Here is a 23,051-nt window from a genome sequence, read left to right on the forward strand (position 1 = left end):
ATAATGATTTAAATGTTTATAGGATTACATGGCCTAAACCAAGACCCCAGAGAAGGACTATCCAACATTGAACCTACTGGCCAAAAGTGGAACTGCAGCACGTTCATGGAGGTGGACGGACGTTCAGTGACGTCATGTGGCGTAACCCGGACCTCAAATTTGAGGCTCTTCCGCTCGCTCGAGCCACTGAGTTATAATGGTACTTCCAGGAAGTCTTCAGAGTGCTTCAAAACGCTACTGAGCAACTTCCATTGAAATGAATAGCAGGGGTGTCGCTCCCGTTCCTCACTCTATCCTTTATAACTCTATGGTCTAAACCAGATTATCCAAAGAGGCGTTTTCCAATGGCCAATGCCCATGTACAATTTCAGACAGATTAGTCATTAACCCATTCTGAACGGGAACCCATTTTGGTGTTCAGCATCATGTTATGCTTTAGCTATTGAAAAATAGCAGATCTACAAGCTCATAGCGCGCCACCGAGTGGCGCGCTACGAGCTTGTAGGTCTGCTATTTTTGAAAAATCGAAGGACGACTGACATTTTTTTAGAATCTGATCTCAGGTCAGAATGGGTTCATCAGACCAGTGTGTGTCCAGTGGAAACCTCGTATGAATCTGATCTCAGGTCAGAATGGGTTAAGGAGAATGGCCTGAGGACGGGTGGACAGACAGACAGACAGACGCACTGGTGAAACTTTGATTAAAGTTTCAGTTTACTGTTCAGATTAGAGATTACATTATAATGGCCAAACTATGATGACATACTGTGTGAAACAGCTGCAATGAAAGTGAAAATGCAAGAACAGAATGAAGAACATTAGACTAAGCTAAATTCATTCAACGCTTACACAGCATGAACACTGTAAAACAAAGATTTTGTTAAACCCGCATCTCACTGTGTAAAACATTTAATCTGGGGGGGAAAAGGAGCGAGGGAAAGCCAGCCATCATTATTTCCAGTCAGGTTGCTTAAGTTATACACTGCTCGCAAAACACATCAAAACAACACAGAATAAGTGACGCCTATATAAAGCCAAAAGGGAGATTTGATGCCATTTGTGGCCATATAGCCTTGTGTTGTGACATCTCATCAGGAAACCACAGAGCAGAGAGATGGAGCCAGGATACTGATAGGATGGCTCTCTCTGTGTCTTGGTAGAGATCATAGCATGAAGTGAACATAAGTATGCTGAGTTGCTGCTCAATTAGCGTTAAGCTGTGTGCCACCCTGGTCAGGTAGCCATGGGCGCACTCAGCGTTCAGTCCTTGCCTGAGAGACAGCTCAGTGTGTGTGTGTGTGTGTGTGTGTGTGTGTGTGTGTGTGTGTGTGTGTGTGTGTGTTGTTCATTTCCTGTGTGAAGACAAAATAAGCACATGAAGACCAACATGTGCTCATCCCTGGCTTTCACCCATGCACATCACAGCTCTTTTCTACTCAAGTGTTTGACCACAGATAATTATACAATTAAAACAATTTTCCGCATCTATCTGTCAGACTGATCTAATTTGCCATTAGAATGAAACTATAATAGGAAGCATCTCTCTCTCCCTAAGCAACGCTCTTTCCTCTGTATAACACATCGAGGCTAGGCCATCTGCAAAAACAGAGAGAGGAATAGGGTTGTTTAGCAGGATGTTGGTGAATAAAGTAAGGCCCAAACACATTCATCACGACCCACAGGGTTGTGTAAGGAATTGGAGCCGTACGACTGTGGTCTCAAATTAACCCTTGATTGTGGAGATGGAAAGAAGATTTGCTTTCTACCAGCATTGACATAAATTATGCATCGTGGGAAAGCAGAAGCTAAGCTGAATGTCAAGCCCTAAAACAAGCCCCAAAAGAATGTGAAAAGGTGAAACCTGACATACAACAGGCCCGTTGTCATTAGCGACCTAGTCATGATTGACTGCCCCCTAAGCCAATGGGAGTCTGACCCCATACTGCCTCCTAAGCTATGACACGTGCACCGCGGAAGTCTCTGCACCCAGACCACAACGCGGAGCGGAGAGGCAAAACACAGTGATTTAACCAACAATAGAATGTTGCAAACGAACGAAAACAACGGCCACGGGATTGTGACAGAGAAACATACACGTTACCAAAAAAACTAATGGGGAAAGATGCGCTTGTTTCACCTGACAAATATGACTAGGTCATCATTTCTGGTTATTATATTTTTCCCCTTTCTTTCTTTTAAACAGGGTTCACCAACTTAGCAAGCAAAGCACCCATTGGTGCTTTGATGTTATCACAGTTGTATTCATTCATTCCATTAATTGGGATGTGATCACGTGATTCTCTGTTCAATAGTTACATTTTTCTCTCTTTGCCTGTCCTGCAGCCGAGTGGGTGCGTGTGAAAAAACCACTGGGCAGTGCCCCCGCTCCCTCCCCTCCCCCAGGACAGCAGACTGCCCTGCCCTTTCTGGGACACAGCCACAGAGGGCGCAGTGAGGGGGATGCAGAGGGAGGCACAGCCGACACCTTGACCTGGAAATCCTGCCTCTCCGCCCTCTGCTGTGTGGATAAGGGACAAGGATAGGAACTGCTCTCCTCCACAAGTTCAAGGGAAACACACGCGCCTCCCCCCCCCACACGCCCTGTGTGTATCCAGCTCCGCCAGATCGAGTACAATAGCAGCGGAGGTTTTTTATGTTTATGAGCTATCCTGATGGGGATACACATATCCATTAGAAATGAGCCAGCCCATGGAGGAGGAGGGAGGGAGGTGTGTGTGTGTGTGTGTGTGTGTGTGTGTGTGTGTGTGTGTGTGTGTGTGTGTGTGTGTTGGGGGGGGGGGGGGGGGTCCAGTATTACAGACGAGCAAATGCACCATCAGCATAGAGGCAGAACTGCCTTTTATGGCAACAGATCACAGACTCAAGCCATTGGCCACAAAGACCACAAATGAGGCGTTAAGTGTAGTGGCACGGCAGCAGAGGAAGAGGAGCCTAGAGATATGACCCTCATCTCACCCATTCATCTCCCTCTCCCTCTCCCTATCTCTCCCTCTGTCTCTCTCTCTCTCTCTCTCTCCCCCTCTGTCTCTCTCTCTCCCTCTCCCTCCCTATCTCCCTCTCCCTCTCTGTCTCTCTCTCTCCCTCTCCCTCTCCCTATCTCTCTCTCTCCCCCTCTGTCTCTCTCTCTCCCTCTCCCTCTCTCCCTACATCACCAACCCCACACCTCCTCCCCTCTTTCTTATTCCCATTTCATCAGTAAAACATAGCTAGACAAAACACACACACACACACACACACACACACACAGGGCCCCACAATGCACCACTGCAAAACTGTCACCAACAGCGGAATTCATTAAAGCAATGTTAACGTCGTGGTCCTCTAACGTAATTTCTATAATTGAAATGTAATTCTTATACAATATTTGGGGTGCTTTTTTTAATTGACGTCTGCTGTAATTAATTGCCGCGGAGAGGCACCGGGCGGCAAAGTGAAGTCAAAAAACGCAACCTGACACGGAGATTGCGGAGGAGGGGGTAATGGTGGGGGTGAGGGAGGGGGGGGGGGGGGCACTGGGAGGATTTCATCATCATGTACCCCCCCCCCCCCCCTCCCCCACACCCTCACCCAGGGAGAGAAGAGGATGGGAGCAGGGAGGGGCTGGACTCTTCTTCACAGTCAGAGATTTAATTGCACACGGATTCCATTACCTCTGCACAAATGTCACGTTCTCTTCTGATCAGGGGGCAAGGCAGCCACTGGCACGCAGCCAGCCACTATAGTGCAGAAAGTATTCAGCCAATCACTGCTCCCAGGGCAGACAGAGGTGAGGAGAGGGACGTTGGGACGGTACGGCATGCCAAGGATATATAAAAAATAAAAAAATAGATGTCACACCGAAGCAGCTGATGAGGCACCATTCAGTTAGAGGGCAGTATGTCATACCGTTCATTGATTTTGGCCATGCGATAAGCTGTGTAATTATTTAGATTCGGTTTGCAAATTATATTCAGGAAATAGTTGCATACTGATTATTGTTGCCCGAGTTATTTGCTGTGATACAGCAGGTATACATTTCAACACGCAAGATTATAGATTTTATGATGCAAATCTAGTTTAGGGCATGAACTTGTAAATACCACTTAGTGTTCATTCTGTATAATGAAAGGTATAAAAACTGCACTTCCTTTTCAGCTACCGTCATCATCATCATGCTTGCCTTGAACTGAAGCTGCAGTACGGTTACATCGGTACAATACAGTACGGTTGGACCCCTTTGTAGAAGAGGATCTGTACGGTTACATCGGTACAGTACAGTACAGTTGCATTTGTACTTTCACCGTACACACCCCGACGTTCATTGGTATGAATGGCTGAACAATCAAACTGATGAAAAGCACTTTGAGTAAATCTTTTGGGATTTACTTCAAGCTAATTAGGGCCAGATGCAAATTAGCCGAATGTGTTAGATCTCCCAGCATGCTGGCCTTTTGTCAGTCCACAGACAGATAGAGAACACACGTATGAAATGAGAAGGGCTATGCCGCTATGGGGATGAATTGTCACATACCCTGATCACTGGTGTAGCACAGACTGGCATTCCATTCTTCCAATGACAATTCAGCTCACAGTGTTCGGGGGGCGGAACCATGGGAGTTTCAGCGATGGCACGCGTCTGAAAGAGAGGGGGCATGAAAGGGAGAGATAAGACTGGTGACAAGGTGGGGAGAGTCCCTGGCTGCCCTGGTCCACCAAACCCACATGTACAGAAATTCCGTAACAGCTGAAGGAAAGTGAACGTGATTGTCTTCGGCCACAATCGGCCTAAATACATATCAGCCATGCATCAGCACACCCTGTCGTCTCATCATGTGAAATAAAGATAGTTGCACATGATGATAGACAACAAGGTAAATATCACTGTTGCATAATCACATGATGCTTGCCGACTAAAATGTCACAAACCGCACATCTCATTCCCATGTACTATGCATGCTCACAATGACGAAGTGACCTACAAAATACAAATACATTGTCTTCACTGTAAAAACCACCAAGGACGAATAACAGAACTAAACAAATGTTTGCAATTTTACATTCGTTTGTAAGTAGCGGTAATAAATGACCCGTGGCTCCAGAAAAAAAAACAGCAACTAAAAAAAACTAAACAATCCATTTAGTTTATTCAAGAACCTGGTGTGCAGCAACATGCTCATCTGTAGGCAGATAAACAAGTGGAAAGATGCTAATGACTACCAGATATGCTCAGATCATGCAAATGAAGCAGCAAAATGCGATGTTTGGAGTTTTTTCCTGTCATAGGAGGCATGGCTGTCTTCATGTCTTGTGGTTAAGTATGTGTGTGTTTGCGTTTTTTGCTCCTGTGATATAGGGCCTACTTCTGTACGACTTTGGCACATAATGTGGCTTTGTGTCTCTCCACTAGCAGGATGCAGCAGCGAACCAGCCCCCGTTAATTGACCCCCTCTATGAGAAAGCATGTGTCGAAAGACCAAAATCTATAACTCTGCCTCTGTAGGCCACGAAAAAACCAGACACAACAAACCGCAGGCCCGCCATCCCAACTCCTCATAATTCACCAGTGTGGAATTCAACTAACCCCATTAGTACGGACCGTTGTTTCCACAGCTCGTCTACATTCCTGGACCCGCCATCGGCCTCTGAGCAGGCCCAGATAAGACCCCTCTGATTACTCGCTTGCATGCCTGTCATTACTCCCAAAAAATATGTTGATCCCAACAGACAGCTTCGCCCCTGTGAATTTACGGCCGCACCATTGTGTCTCCTTTGTGCTCAAAAGGGGGCACTTGCTCAGAAAGGCCCCTCTCACTTTGAGACCCCGAACAGAAGGCACTTAGGTGGAAGTCACGGCCGTGTCTTGTCATGCACAATTTACAAGGCTGAGGCTTTAGAAACTACTTGATAAGATGATTCAAAAGTCACTGGATTTATGTGTGGTGTCACAAAAGGGACACTGAAATACCACACAGTGACACACTCAGGCGGAAGCTCTGCTTTGGAGTTTTTATTGCAAATTAGCGGTCATTGATTTAAAGTCATGGTAGGATTTTAATGCCATTTGTACATAAAAACACCACACAACGAAATGCTAAAGTATCTGTGTTAATACCTTTTAACAGCAAGCAATGTCTTGCATCTCTTTGCCTTTGTGGCCTGTTTTATGCCAGCTGCTCAACACACAAAAACCTCCAACTTTGCAAACATGTGGTTGCAATCCCCCTTTTCACACAAATTACAAACCATGTCAGGTTCAAAAGCAATGCCATAACCAGCCACTTTAAAAAAGAAAACACATGCGTTAATTGTCGCTTATTTGTCCGTCAACTTTCCAGGCAATCTAAACATGTACACATATTTGGCTGTCCCTTTTGCTGACGCCTACGAATGAGTGGCAGATGTCAGATCTACAGCCATGAGGTCTTAAATAGCACATGGTCAGACCATGGGGCTAACACCGTCAGTAAGGGTTGTGGGTGGGTTCAGTTCCCAATGGGACTTCCCATTCTAAAAATGTTTGCACAGGGCACTTTGAATTAAGACATGAACCAAATGGCATGTGTTCCTGCTGTACTGTACTGTACTGTACTACATGTACTGTACTGTACTGTACTGTACTGTACTGTACTGTACTGTACTGTACTGTACTGTACTGTACTGTACTGTACTGTACTGTACTGTACAACCCATGTATAACCCCTTGTACAAACCAACCACTACAACTCCAACTGTCCACCTCACACTGTGTGAAGTGAGGGGCGCTCTTATCATCGTACATCATCATGACGTAAAACACTATGGGCTGTATTTTGCGTGTCTTAAGTACCAGGTCTTATTACTTAACTTAAGACCTGGAGGCGTGGTCAATGCTCTTTGGCCACTCAGAATAGCCAAAGGGCATTGATCACGCCTCCCAGGTCTTAAGTTAAGTAATAAGACCTGGTATTTAAGACACGCAAAATACAGCCCTATGCCTATTTGCTCAGACACTATGATGTAAAATTCTCCATTCGTCGTCAATGGGAATTTAAAGTTTGTGGACACACCAAAAGCTGGATATAGAAGGGGCTCTGTGAGATGGATCTGATAATGTGACCATGTCGTCCACTGTGACTCACAGCGGAGACCAGGTAGGGGAGAGCGATCAAGGCCACATTGGGGACACTACTACGCGGCTGTGCCGGATCAATGGCTCGACCCATTAAAGTAACGCCACTCCCGGTACCTCATCTAATAAGGGCCAGCCTCTGGGAGATCGCCCCTCGCTGACCCACGCTGCTGGGGACAATTATAAGAGAGTGGTCTTTTTCAGTGCCGACGCCCACTTGACCCGGCAGCGCAAAGGCACCACGGAGATCCACATGATTTAAACTCCTCCCTAAGATGTGCTGACAAGGTTAGAGGGTCAATGCAGACATTAACAGGTCAGTGTGTGGCCCACTTGGGAACAATTACTCCCAGTCACAGCTAAGTGGACACTTGATTGAACACGACGGAGGCAGGACACACTTCCCACAGATAACAATCCCCAGAGCCATTTAGGATAAAAAGCCCTTGTGATACAGCCTTTATGGGCAGAATTCATCTTCCTTCTCCCTTTTAAAAGAATGTGAGAGTGTGATAGAGAGCCATTCTCTGGAGGAGATGAGTCTCTTGCAGCATTACCATTTTCCAGCAATACTAATAGCTGCTTATAACACTGGAACAATTACAAGGTGACTGGGAGAGAAAGCTAAACAATGACAAGTGCTGTGAAGATTTCATTTCTCATTCTTGAATGACCAACACAAAAAAAAAATCGGGTCCTCCTGCTGCAGCCTTTTATGGAAATCTCCTATTTTCAATGTAACTTGCTGTGTTGAAACCAAAATAGCATTACAAAGAACAAAACAAAGGATTCATCTCAATAACCACAGGACACAAGGACTCCATCAGGCACTGTGAAACCCAAGACAGCAAGCAATATAAATATTCACTCGTTCATTGAGCTCTCATCTCTAATTACTGTAGATGTGCTACTGTTGCATTGTCGTTTCTTTTTTTACTTTTACTGTCCAACCTTTAACCCACTGACAGTCTGACCCACCCCCTCCCTCCCACCACAGTGACTAAAAAACTTTGCTTGGAACATCTGGTACCTTATCCGCACAAAGCAACAAACACACTCCAGATATCCGTGGAGATTCATGTCACAAGTGAACAACAAATAGTTTATGCATTTTTTTCATAACGTGTGGGCTCAGCTTCCAGTGTAAGGGGAAGAAAAATATATACTAAACACTAAAACTAAACAGATGTTTGAGGCCAACTCCTGCAGATAAAACAAATGCGCTAATGAGCGATCTCAATATAAAACGGTCACTCATCTCCTATAGTCTCTTCATACGCGTGTGTTGCTTATCGATCCACAAACACATTTCCCGCCCAATTTGCATAAGCTGTGTATTGTTTGTGGTATTGCCCCCCCCTCTTCCCTCTGTGCTTTGTTTATTTATTTCTGTGTTAGAAAATCAGTTCCACATTGTCCTCACTGCGTAGCGGTGGCTGACGCCTGCAGCTGCTGGCTGTTAGTGGCTGGAGAGACGATACAGTTCACCACTTCTCCTGGAGTAGACAGACAGACACACACACTGAGCTGCACAGCTGCACATGATGAGATGGGGTGTAAAAAAGAATAGCGAGATGAGAAGAGAAGAGAAGAGAAGAGAAGAGACGAGAAGAGATTATTTCATCCGATAGCTTGGTGGACATGTCCCATTACAGAGTGTTGCTGATACCCCCCCCCCTTCTGTTTGGAGGAGGACACAGAGGAACCAGGAAGCAGTGTTAGCGTAAAAGGAAACGAGATGTAGCGAAGGGTTTCTCTCCTCTATCTCTCTCTCCCACCCTCCTCATTAACTGGGCTCCTTTCCAATTCATTTAGTACCCCTGAGAGAGAGAGAGAGAGAGAGAGAGAGAGAGAGAGAGAGAGAGAGAGAGAGAGGGAGAGAGACAGACAGACAGACAGAGCCTTCCCTCAAGACTTTACGAAGATGACACAACATTAGCCATGCCATTTGCATATGCAGAGTAGAAGCAAGCAACAGGCTCTCTTGATAGAATGACCTATTGGTTGTTGTAGCAGCCAGGAGTTATTTCCCGGGACGATTCTGTAACCAAGTGGGCATCATGTGAATACCATCTGGGTACCACTTATTTAATGCTGGCAGTAGTCCTATGGCAGCCAGCCTGGCAATGAGGAGAAGGGAATAAATTGCATCATTTGCTTAACATCCATTTGCCGTTGTGCCCGTTAAAAATCCATGACTAAATAATTTGGTTATTTCGGCCGCCAGTTACCGCTGTCAGCCAAATTGCATCGTACATGCAACAAACAGAGCAATTGTCAAAGGGCTGATAAAGGAGCTATCGGGAGGTTAGCCCCACAAAATCGCATTTACCAAGTATATTAACAGCCCTCAATCCATTTACACGAAAGAATTCTCTCAGTGTGTCATGTACCGCACATCACCCATAAACAGACAATAAACACGTTGTAATTATAATGCCAACTCTTTAATTACGTGTGCCATGTGGGGATGGTCTAGCTCGCTGTCAGTGTGATGTGAAAGGATTGGGGGTGTGGGGGGGTGGAGATCAAGCCTCAGGCCCAATGAGAACGTTATTCCCTGCACTCCTAGCGTGTTAGAAGGCAGAAAATTCAATTGGCATGGTTCCAGCGACGAACAGTCCAAACAACCTAAATCAGTGGGGACAAACTCCATGCAAATCATTTACATTAGCACAAGTGCAGGGAGAAGAGAAATGTCTCAGTTTTCACACCCACAACATGAAAGCTGGGGGAAATCGCCAAAGCAAGCGCAGCTTCACTTGACCGGAATGATTCTGAGAGGGTTTTTTATCTCAAGAATATAAGAGTATAATGTGCTGAACGGTGAATATCCCATAGATATTTGACAGGACAGAGGAGCCTGGTTCAATAATGCATGACACCAATGATGTCAGGGTGAGGAGTTCCACAGGGGCCGCCAAAAAGTGGCATTTCTTGGCATTAAGTGATTAGCTACACCTGGCCTTGTAGCCAGGTGTAGCTACACCTGGCCCTGTAGCCCCTCCTATGTCCAACTTTGAGGGTCTGTGTAAACACAAACAGTGTGTAAACAACAAAGTGAGGACTCAAATTGATATGATGTATGATGACATAATGATAAGAGCGCAACTCACTTCACACAGGTGTGACTTTTCATATTCCACCCTGATTGGCTAATATTGAATTCTACTACCTGGCATGGCGGAGACCTGTGCTCTGAGGAGCACATTTTTCTAGCTGCAACCTGTACCTGTGGTAATGTTTTATTAAACATTCTGTACAAATGTTTCCTGTGTGTGTGTGTCTCGTGCAATGGTCTCATGCCGCAGGTTTGCGCACCGTTTGCGCAGTGACAGTGATATTCAGTCATTTTCGTCCCAAAATACTGTTCATCTCAAGCCCCGTAGCACGCTTTTTGGTTCAAACATGAACTAGCTGTGGGGAAAGGTCATGAGTCTACTTAGTTGATATACCTGACAAAGACCACACGGTCGAAACGTCATATTCATTTATCCTGCTGTGTCGCAAAATAAAAGTTTTTTGGAGCATCTTAAAGTGAGTTGCGAGACTCCGCTTTGTTCTACTTGAATGAATACATTTAGACTGATGTGAATAGTTTTATTTAGTTTGTTTTAAATGGAGCTGCATTACAGTATCAATCAATATACTGTGATTGTTTCATACCACCGGATAAAAAGGTGTATACATTTACGTCCCTAGTCTTGTCTGGCCACAGCTTATGTTGGACTAAAATCCCATTAAGAGTATTTTCTTCTCAATTGTAAATGTACATTGCACACTAAAATGTAATTTGGAGAATGACATCTCTCTGATGAGTCACTGGCCAGGCGATGTGAAATGTCAGCTCTGCAATGAGAAAGCGTCTCTGGCTCTGCCATTGTTTACATATTGACTGGCAATGTGTGGTCGGCCCTGATGAGAACACAACACACATGACTTCCACTGGCATGATCTCACAAAGTGGAAAAAGAGCAGTCACTGTCAAGCTGGTAAGAGGGTGTGGCATCATAATCAGTGAAGGTAAGGGAAGACTTAAAGCCTAAAGGACAAACAAAACAAAACTATTATTGGCTATAGGAGCGAGTATGAAATCAGACATTACAGGCTGGCTGGTCCTTTAACCGCTTCCACTGCAATTTTAACACTAAAAAAAATTGTCCTTGCCTGTACTTTGTCCTCCGATTCCCCTGTCTGTGTGAGCTTCAGCTGAACACTTCAATGTGCCCCGCGAGGTCTTTTTTACACAGCGGTACTATAGATAGAAGAGACCAGAGTGAGTGAGTAAGAGAGAGAGAGAGTGCATGGGGGATACAGGATTCTCATCCACCATCCATCTCATATTCTAATGCAGCCATTATGTTCTAAAAGAGGCTGCTCATCTATTCATTTTATGAGGCATTTGCAAAAAAGATGACACTGCAAGAGGCCCAGTCCGAGTGATTAAAATTCTTTGAATTAGCCCTTCAATCACTGCATACAATTGTGTGTAAAGTACACAGAAATGCACTCAGAAGCCTCATCCAACTCTCCTCCATAATATGAAGTGAAGTGATTGATTTACTCATTTCTCACTCTGAGTTGTTTTCACGGGGAAGAATTGATTAGTCAACACATTAAAAGCTGGTATATCATGCGCCCCTATGCGCAACATGAAAAGGCTTTTAGAAAAATATCCAATAACTCATAACTGCTTATTGCTCAAACCACACCATATTGATAGTATTTAACAACAGGGGTTGTAAAATATCCAGCAAAAAGGCTGTAAATCATGAATAGTAAAATGGTAAACAGTAGTGAGGCAACAGGGTGACATGATGCACAAACAGCCAAGTTTGCGCTTTAAAGTCACTTGTCAATGTCACTATATTACACTAAAACTCCACAGTCAGTACTTTTAGGCCAGGTTCACATTTTAGAGAAATGCTGCAATAATAGATAGATTGAGATAGAGGGCTTGCTTATTAAAGGAAAAGAAAAGTTGAAATACTGTATATTCTCGCAGAGTGATGACACACAAGTATTACCTCTGTTTCAAAGTAACGAAAAAGGTACATGTCTGTTGCTATTATTTTTACTTTGTAGCCCTATTAATAAAGGCTTTTTGTTTAATAGAGGAAAAGTCACCATGGAATATCTTTGTATCTTGAGTCAACAAAAATAAAAGTATATGACTTCAAAAAGTCTTCCTTTTTAAAGCCACCATCATGGCGCATAGTTGGCTATAGTTTCTGGCTTCAACACATAATTCTCTGGCAAATCTATTTACCAAAATGCTAAACAAAAAACTAACACCTGTGAAAATAACCATCTCCAAGTGAGTGGTTTGGGAATGGAGCCCCACCCTGTTTACAGCACCGAGAACAAAAACAAACTCTCTCTATGGAGTACGGGCAAATGCAAGTCACACGCTCCAACCAATACAGGCAAACAACAACAATATCTGAAGCTCTACAGGGAGACCAGGCTATCAGACAACAGCAGCTCTCACACAAACAAAGTGTGTGTGTGTGTGTGTGTGTGTGTGTGTGTGTGTGTGTGTGTGTGTGTGTGTGTGTGTGAATCAAGAGAACGAGAGAAAGAGAGGGCAAGTGCTTCTGTGCGAACGTGTGTGTGTGTGTGTGTGTGTGTGTAGGCTGAAACTGAGTAAGACAAAAAGAATGCTACCCACTCCCCCAGCATCAGGTCAAGTGAATCATCGAGAGCAAAGGGAAGACACCGCCGTCGCCCACGATGGGCAGCAGAAAACCACATCGGTGTGACTTCACCGCACCAGAGTGGGTATGTTCAGTACACTCACCCTCAATGTCCAGGGGACTCTGAATAAAGAGGTAATGAATCTCACTTAACAAGGCCATTATCAGTGCAGGAACTAGTGCACTGTCACGGGGGAGTCCAACTCCACATCTTTCACATCCACTAGTCTTCTACAGTTAAACACGGCAACGTATGCAATCTGAAACATTTCGAAACATTATTATTCTACTTGCGTGAGTCTGGACTTAATACAGGTAAACAACCTAATGCACCTACAGTAGGGGGCACTGAACTAATTAGGTATCAATGACGTCCCCTGGTTACGTTTTAGCCAAGTAGCGATTGCGATCACCTGAATGAATACTTTAATTAAATTCTGTGACTCCACACTCATTAGTATTTTTGTTTCCTCTCCTAGAGCATTGCATCTTGGGTAATAATTAATTACTGCTTCCCAATTACCACCCAGCTGGACAATATATATCAAATAAACAAGCAACAAGGTGCAGCCTTCATAATAGCTTAGAATAATGTAACAATGTGCCTCAACACATACATTTGTAAAATAATTACGTTGCATGTGTTTTTGAAGCACCTATAGTTTTCTTATTGTGAATAGAACAAGACACAGATAATGTTGATAAAGCACTATTTCAAAATAAGGACTTTTCCATCAGATATGGGCATACACAGGGACAGTGTGACAGTTTAAGAGCATCATATGATACTAATAGACAAATAGCGGAAAATGGCCTTTCCACAAGCTCACAATGCTTCACGAATCATGATACAATGAGGTGTGAACTTGTAGATGTACTATTTTATTAATATCTCACATTTTATGTATTTGCAAATTCTTCAGTTTCTCTTTTTAACATTTGCGCCTATAATGACACACCCAAATAGCGATAGCAGGGTTAACATGGTTAACTGCAAAGGCAGAAAGAATGGTTGCATTAGGCAATCTGTCAACAAAATTTGCATTGCTGCTCTCTCCCGGTCTCCATTGCTCTCTCCTGTTTCTTCCTCGAGCCCACAGCGCTCCCGGCTCAGATCTCAGCACTCTGATGGCTTATCACATAGTGAGCAGCAGGGCTAAGCTGGAGCCATGCGCCCCAAAGACGTGATCAAAGCACACCAAATTTGCACCCGGCACCGATGACGGAGGAGCAAGCCCTGCCATGTGACGTTGCTTGTCAGGGTGGTGCTGCCAACTGAAAACAGCAAAGAAGCAAAGAAAAACGGGGCTCCTGGAGTTACCGTGGTAAAGCAGGCTTCATACTGTCGGCGACGACCCGGGAGGGTTTCTGATTTTCAGAAGTGAAATCCTCCAATGTTTCAGTTTACAGCGGTGCAGCAGACCTAACATGGCCGAACAGTCAAATTCCAACACTAGCTAGTAGCTACTACCTCAGGAAGCCATCAGTCACCACCAAACGCATCCAGGTTACTATTCTTGCCCTCGTTTTTGATAAATGTAAAGAGGAAAATTGTTCCTTAATTTTTTTGTTTTCAGAAATTACAATAATAAATTATTAATAACTAAACATTTTTTTAAACATTCAAGAAACAATATTTTCACTGTTCTTGAAATAGGGATGAAGTGGTTAAATGTGGGTCCCAGGGAGACACCATGTTCCTCCTTTGGGTCTTGAGCTGAAGAGGTTGCTATAGACAACAGGTGTAGCAAATATCAGGGCATCCTGAGCCTACGCCTTCCTTGTTCTTTATGTGAACTCTTGGCTGCTTCCCACAGCACAGAACTACCACTAAGTACACTTAACCGTTTTTATATTTCCCTACACAGTAAAAAACCAAAAACAGTATAAACACAGACAGACCCATAATCTCAGAGTTAACTCAACACTCAGGATTGTACTGCGTGTACTGTAGTATAACAACATAACTATCTGAGTGCAATGGCAAAAAAGACAAAATAAACTATTTTCCAATAAATACCTATACACTGTATGTATAGGTTTTGTCATAACCAAACCAACCCAGACCGAATATATAAAAAGACTGGACAACAGCTGATAAAAACAGGTGCAGAGGTTTAGCCTGGCAGCTGAACACAGATTGGAGCATATGTTTGGGCCTCAGACGTCAGCCTGAAAATGTTTGTAGCTTTACCTTCAACGTACGCTGAAGAGATGCCAAGCTGTGCTGCTCAGGAAATTCACATTTCAAGTTGCTATGCTATATGCTAAGAGAGGCTCTCGCAACAACCCTAGAGAATGAGTAGGGAATCACATATAACTGCAAATAGTTTGTAACAAACTAAATAATAAACAGGTAATCTCAAAGTCAAATTAAAATAAATTAAACAATGGTGTAGTTTACGCATATGCCAGGGCTACAGTCCAAGAAAGTTGTAGGGCCCTGTCAGACCTGTCTTCTGATATGTGAATAAACTAATAATGTTTAGAGACGTGAAACACAATGCAAAAAACAACCACAAAGATTCTACTAATATATCCCATATTTTTTTCTTTAACTGACTAAAAAAATATTACTTTATTAATTACGCACTTGGTTTATAGAAAATATATAATAAGTTGTTTGTGAACAGACAGTGAATAGTATAAAACATGTGTTTCATTGCCATTTAGGCTAATCTGAACGTGAAAAAAATATACAATTGTCCGGTTACTAGCGGACTGTGAAGTTGTATGAATATGCTTTTACAGTTTAGTTTTTATTGGTTTGGTCAATTTCCTTTTTCCCAGTTGACATACAAAGCGATTATTACATGATTGAGTAACACATTCTGTGAGTAATGTATTCTAAATATTACTTTCATGAGTTATGAAGTATTTACGCATAAATCTTACAAATTGGGTAACAGTTGTACGTAAAGTAATGCAATACTTTATTGCATTTAATATGTTGTAATATGTTGATGTATGGTTCTAATGAATTCATGCACACTACTAATGACAATGCATCGCTTTTTGGAGTTTTATTCGATTTTTCTAAACATAAACTATGCACCAATAGAGGGTGCTGTTGCAGCTTCTGGGTTGTTTGTGTTTCATCATGACATTTATTTGGGCTGGTAAAATAGCATTTTAATACCGCCTTTAAATTATTGTGGCAATCTTCTCTATTCCATTTAGCCTGCCAGCTTCCATTACCAAGAGTTTTATTATTATTATTTAATATTATGCCTGGTACTTTTGTGCTTCAAGACAAGTAATGCATAGCAAGTAATATTCTAACTGTAACTTGTTGTTTTTAACTTAAAGTAATAAGTAATATGTAAAAGCATTACATTCTAAAAGTAACTTCCCCAACACTGTCAGTATGAGACTTATCCCTGATAAAGTGCAGTGATATTCTAGGTAGGGTTCCCCTTGTGACTCCTAACTTTGGACCCCTTGGATGGAGAAAAAAAAAAAACCTCTATCCTTCGGACTGATCCCTCTCAGCTGTCAACCTCACAGCCGGTAAAGTGGGATCTGTGACAACCAACTCAATTCAACATCTAATCTGAGCCCTAATCCAATCAGACAGACCATGCCGCCTACCAGTTGTAGCACAACGAAAATGATACACAACCCCATGCACTGAAATATGCAACTTTACTGTGGCTACATGGCCATTAACATTACAACCATAAGCCCTAACAAAATAATTATCAATTAATTATTTATAACATATTAGTAAATAAAAGCTTCACAAATGTGTTATATGATAACATGAAGTGACTGATTGAACAATCTCAACCATTTTGATAAGTAAGTTGCATTGACTAATAGTATGACAATGACATGCCTATTGTTTCAAATTATTTATTTCACATTTCTAACCTTGACCTTATAGGCAATATTGAATTTAAACAATATGTTATCATATCTGAGTAGGATTGATTTGAAACTTGCACCAGCGTTTACTCGAGTCGAAAATGCCCCAGGCCCAGACGAGTTCCATTCACTCATTCAACATCCCTACACACAAGCCAACATCTCAATCTGTGTTAAACAAGGTACATTTCAAGCCAACCACTCCTTACTGCAATTACTGACTTCAGTGCTATAGAAACCGTGTATACGAAATCATCATTTAGTACTAGTACCTTCAGATTATTGTCTCCACCAGGCCGAAGGCATGGGGAGAAATGTTTTGCACTCCGTCCGTCCGTCCGTCCGTCCGTCCGTCCGTCCGTCCGTCCGTGTGTGTGTGTGTGTGTGTGTGCGCGTCCGTCCCTCCGTCTGTTACCAGCTAATCTCCGGCACGGCGTTCATTTTGCACACACACTCCCTGGATGCCAATGATGAACCTCTGGCCCAAAGTTTCCAGAACGGCCTGTTATAGCGCCACCAGGAGGCCGACTTTTGATTCTGATCCAGATTCTGTCCAAAAATCCCACAAATTGTTACACACTATCTCTATAGTCATGTGTTCAAGACGGATCTGTCCGATATTTCATATTACCTCCGAATTGGGTAACATTGGATTTCAAAAGCCTCAAATCATGAACGCAGCATGCAATTTACGTGAAATCTTTCACAGACTTTCCTACTAGGCTGAGGAATATATCTCACCCTTTTCACATTGGCCTTTTATAGCGCCACCAACAGGTGGATTTTTGCAAAACACATTTTTGGAACAAAATGCCTCAAATCATCCAATTGCCATCCAAGGCGTAAGTAGAAAAGCCACCCTTTTCACATTGGCCTATTATAGCGCCACCAGGAGGCCACAAGTTCCACAACCTGACCTGCACTGGTGGAGACCTGTGCCCCGAGGGGCACTTTACCTAGTTTCTCTTTGCTACTCTAGCAATCTATTTTTTTAAAAGGTCATCAGCGAAGAGAGCAAGCGATATTTTCTTACACCGTTTCTCAAGTGTCAAACAAGCATTCACACAAATCAGCTATTTTTATTGTCTGTGTACTCAACTCACACTAGAATCCAAGGTGAAATACAATGAGGTTGATTCGCAAAAGCCAAAGACTGACGTTTAGAAAATAGGCATCACAAAGAAAACTTGAACGGATTCGATTTTGGCGTGGGCAGAGGAACTGTTGCCAAGGGCTACATATTGATGATGTATGTGCCGTGGTAAAACATATTTTGCTGAATAACACACCCTGCAGTTTCATTAGGTAAATTAATTTTCATTAAGAGGAGCATGAATTATCCATCAGACATCTAAAGTACACCAGACACATCAACCACTAAAAAGAAAACATATAACCTACACTAATAAAGAAAGAAAGACAGACAGACAAGCAAGAAGAGAATAGAGAGATACAAAGCCTACTGTAAACTGTATATGCAGGCATGCATAATCTTGACGAAAACACATTTTACGAGAGCAGATTATGTGTATCCCAGTGCTGTATTTCTAAAACGCAGTGGCAGTCAAATGCATATTGGAGAAGAGTTTAATTGATTGTAATTGCATGCTACCCCACTTCCTCCTGTAGACACATGACATTTTTGTCAGTGTCCCAGCCTTTATTAAGGACAGATGACAGTGGAAGACAGTAATTAATGGCTGCATGAGTAAATGGTTGTCCTGAGCATGTGCGGTCTCCATGGAGACCAAGGAGCTGCACAATGCTCACCTGAGGCTGTCCATTCTCTGGCCAATGGGCTTCCTCCCTGGCATGGAGCGCACAGTGTGCCTGGGCATGGCACAGAGGCAGAGCAGCTGCCTGGGCACACCACAGGAGGCGGGACACACTAACCTTTACCCTGCAAATATTGTTGTGCCTTTCTTTTGTTATCACTTCAATTCATGTACTACCACATATTAATAACAATGCAGCAATCATATTTACACTGCACTGATCCTCTTTGGGTCGTGCGGACAAACTGCAAACAAATTCACTGAAAGTCAGTTTGCTTTGTGCAAAACTAAGAAAACATTACAAAGACAACCGGACTAAAAGGCATCTTGCGTCAAATTAAGAACAAACAACACGAAGAGGAGGCGGCAAGCCAGCAAATGAATCTGAAAACTACAATATAATAAAGTGCGGACGCAGAAGCTCATTCCCACACTGGGACAAAAATATCTCCTCTTATCATTCACTTGGTAGCGAGGCAGTTTATAGTCTCTCCATACGCAGCACTGGGCTTTTCAATATGTGTTCACAAATACCGAGCCATCAGATGAAAGAGGGGGCCGCTCCACTCAGGGATGGGACTCCTCAGACTCACTGAATGCATGAGTGACTGATTAGTTTCTTCCCAATTTGGCCATAGCTCTCCACGTAGAGCCTTAACAAAAGCCTGTAGACATAACTCGTTGAGAAGTATAAGAAACTTTCCAAACAACATCATATCGCAGATTATAAATCTCCAGGAGATTCCTTTGGTGTGTCGGATCTGCGTGTGCATGCATCCCGAGCACAGCATACAACTGCTTCTTCCTCAAATGTAAGGTTAGATTTATTTAGTCAGTAAGGCACAAGTTTTTTTGTCTAAAACCAGACAGACGGGACAGTGTTAGTTTGTTCTCATCATGCTCACAAGTCAGAAGTTGAAGAATCGGCAGGGGGAAGAGAATAAAAAGGCTGGACCTCTACACACACAGGCTGTGTCAAACACTGTGGCTGGAAAAGTTGCAAAGAAAGTTCACCCTGTGCTTTAAAACCTGGGTCAGCATTTGCGAACGTCCATTTCTGCATAAGTGAGCACACAAAACACTGTGCCTGTTCAAATAGTCTGCCGCTCTCTCTCTCTGTCTCAGGCAGCTCATGACAACAGCCCAGCAGCAGCACTGTTTGATCTCCAATGTTTTCCTTAATCTGGGTTGTCAAGGTTCGCTTGTTGGAGGCTGTTTACTTTACTTCTCCTACAAAAAAGTGTTTTTTTCTTTTTTTCCCCCGCAGACAATGACTAATCTTAAGAAGACCAAGGAGAAGGTGGCAATGACGGCAAGAGCTGTTAAAGCTGCAGTTGGCCTTTTCATTTAATTTTCATATGGTCTTTATCCATGTTGTTTCTATCTGAAGATTGACTGGGTCTTCTTTTTTGTATAGAAATGAACACTGAACTCAGCGTAGCTGTCTGCTCATAGGTGTACTCTATCACTAAAAATACATTATTTGTGCACTATTCCTCTTGTTTGAAACAAAGTGTGCTAAATGTAAAATAAAACACCTTATAAGTTTAGCATTTCAGAATAGGCAATCATTTATATAATAATACTAGTACTAATACTAATACTACTACTAATAATAAAAACATTGCATTTAAAAAATTCAACTATGTTGAAAATTGGAAATTGCACGCTCACAAACGTACTACTAATTAATGTGTCATGGTTGTCTAGTTTGATTGTATATACTTTTTAATGTCAAACATGCTGCCTAAATGTAAAAGATGTTCATAAAAAGTATATTAAAGAGTTATAACTTTAAATGTTTTTTTCTATGCAATATTAGCCTACACATTTTGTAATCATCTGAACAGTAGCCTAAAACAAATAATAGCCTTAGAGTTTAGTTAGATTTTCACATTCTGATTACTGCAAGGTAATCAATTCAAAATAACAAAAAATGCAAGTCTGCTGTGCTTTTTACAAATAGTAGCCTAATTATATGCTTTGTACCTTCATCCTATTTACCAACAAAGTCCCAACTATTAAAATAATTGCTTTTTTTTTCACAACCATGCAAGACCACATAAAGCCACATATTCAAACTTCAATCAGAAATCCACTGAATAGGCTCTCCTATAGAATGAAAGCATGGTCTTCCAACTTTTAAGAAGATTATCTTAATCACAGTATGATAGTAAATAACCATGTAAGTTAATTCTGAAACCAATATGTACTTTAAATTCAGCAGAGTTGTCATAAAAGAGACAGACATAGCCCATCACACCAAAATGTGTTTAAGAACTTCACGTCAAAGCAAATAACGGACAGTCAAATAAGCATATAACCGTATAACTACTTTCATGTAACAAAAGTAAAACTGAATTATAGTTACTCTTAATCATAGAAGACGGTCGTTGTAATTGTCTTTGTGTAGTATATACTATATAGTTTGGAAGGTAGGTAGCACGTGGGGGAGAAACCCCTTCCCTGATTGTGTTCCAAAGAAATCACGGCACACAAACTAACTTTCACCATAATACTGTACTTAGAAAGTTTTGCGTGCTATCCTACTCTATACCTTCCAATTGACATAGTTTCCAACGGTAGCCTATGCCCAAACCGTGCCTTGTGAATTGACATAAACAGAGAAATGTTTTTTATCAAAGGGTATTTGTAACCGGGGGGGGGGGGGGGGGGGTCGCGAGTAACAAAGTAGAGGAGCAACTTTACAAAAAGTAGATGATGCCATCATGTCTCTTTCCCTCACCGCTGAGTCTCACACTCTAAACGGGAACAATTACACTGTACTAGCAGTCCTCGCCAATACTACAGGTGTTATTTTATTTGTTTATTTCGCCATTGAAATGTTTCTTTGGGCGAAAAGAAAGAGAGGAAAAACAGCAGCAAACAAAGCCAAACTCCATGTGTGTGTGTGTGTGTGTGTGTGTGTGTAAGTGACAGCGACAGCACAACAAGCGAGAACATTATCATGTTTGTAAACTTACCAGAATGAATCGACAACGGTGCGACGGTGGGGCGCACGCGGAGGACACGATTCGCTTATAGAGTATAATCAACTGCTAGTGCACGCGAGCTTGTATACCGAGAAACACATGCAACAATCACACACTGTAAATACTAACAAGCCATATTACTCCGCACGGAGGGAACTAACTTAAAAAGCAGCGGTGAGAAATACTGCGTGTCGCATTCACGAAGAGCGTCGTATCGTAAGAACGTTGGGGAGTTTCACACTACCTTGTGTCTCATACGGCCACGAGCTGCTTCTAATGTTGTTACATTTTAACGCGCCAAGAAAGAAAAGAGGAGAGGAGATGAGGAGGAAAAAAAAGAAGAATCGCGGATTTGGATTGTGGTTATTTTCTGATGTTCCAAGTCCGTGACGTCACATCCACCTGCTGGGGTAAACAACAATCGCTGTTGCAGATCCCTCACAGAAATAAAGTCAGAAATAGTTAATTAACGTTGGCACACATTCTTTATATATGGGACATGTGGCTGGGCATTAGTTTGAGCTAATATTAAAACAGGAAAGGAGGTTTGGTCTGTCGTGAAGGTAATGTGTAAGCCCACTAATTGCAATGGAGACAGAAGCTCTATAGTCTTCTGCAAAAAAATATATCTTGTATTTGGTAGGGGGCACCAGGGGGGGGGGGGGTGGTCATCATTGCACTAAATCCTTATTGGAGGGAGATAAAATTCTTGGGCATGAACATCAAAGATGTTTTTATTCTAACATGAATCAAATTCCAGCCGCCCTGCTTGAACTTCATGATGTCATATAGAAAGTCAGTATGCAGGTGTTTATACAATCTTGCTGTGCAATTTGTGACATGTCAAGTTGATATGAATTTAAATTTGAATCACAAAAAAGTGTGTGTGTGTGTGTGTGTGTGTGTGTGTGTGGGGGGGGGGGGGGGGGGGTAATGCGGTCACTAGATGTGTTGTGGGTTGTGGCAAGCATTATGACTTATTAAAATCGCCCTCATTTGCCCTTGCAGAGGAGAGTAGTCCAGTTAACATTCATTGAAAAGCAACATTAATTTAACCTCAAGAGAAGATATTTTAAGTCATTTTGTCCTTGATCAAGATCTGAAAAGCAAATCCCATTTAATTATAAACGACATTAAATTGATCATGAATGCAGTGCATCTATAGGAGGAATGCTGCTGATAACTTGTCCTGGAGAAGTCTGTTTCTTAGTAGAGAGCGCCACCCTCTGACCATCCCTGGTCACACATACTCCCAATCACCATCACATCCCAAAGCAAAACTATAGTATATAAGTGTTAAGAATATTTGACTTTTAACAACCAAACAAGTATAATAATTATTTTTGTTTATAGCCAATAAATACAACGCTAAAAAGTCTTTGGTGTTGAGGTGACAGCTGGGGATGGCTTGTTTTCCCACTGTAAAGAGGTAATGAGGAAACAAGTTGCCTAGAGGCATAGGGAGAAACATCAGTCACTGTGCAGCCTCCAACCACATATTGTGTAATGACCTTCACTCAGGCCTGGACCAAGGAACCCACAGAAACACATGCAGATGTCAACTGGACCATTCACTTGATAGACTACAGAGCTGGCTTTGAAAATATGTAGA

The 23,051-nt window shown here is 42.5% G+C and overlaps 1 protein-coding gene across 6 annotated transcripts in view; it reads right to left on the reverse strand.

Annotated features, from left to right (window-relative positions):
* foxp1b (forkhead box P1b) overlaps nt 1-21,805 on the reverse strand; it is a 173,642-nt gene extending 151,837 nt beyond the window's left edge. For all 6 annotated transcript variants that reach the window (XM_080774872.1, XM_080774870.1, XM_080774871.1 and 3 more), the window contains exons 1-2: nt 21,431-21,805; nt 4,532-4,636 (exon numbers count right to left, since the gene is read on the reverse strand). The gene's annotated coding sequence lies outside the window, so the exon portion shown is untranslated. The remainder of the gene's footprint in view (nt 1-4,531; nt 4,637-21,430) is intronic.
* Nucleotides 21,806-23,051: the final 1,246 nt, after the last annotated feature.

Source organism: Protomyctophum bolini (genome assembly GCF_963924005.1).
Source record: "Protomyctophum bolini genome assembly, chromosome: 2".
Classification (NCBI taxonomy): Eukaryota; Metazoa; Chordata; class Actinopteri; order Myctophiformes; family Myctophidae; genus Protomyctophum; species Protomyctophum bolini.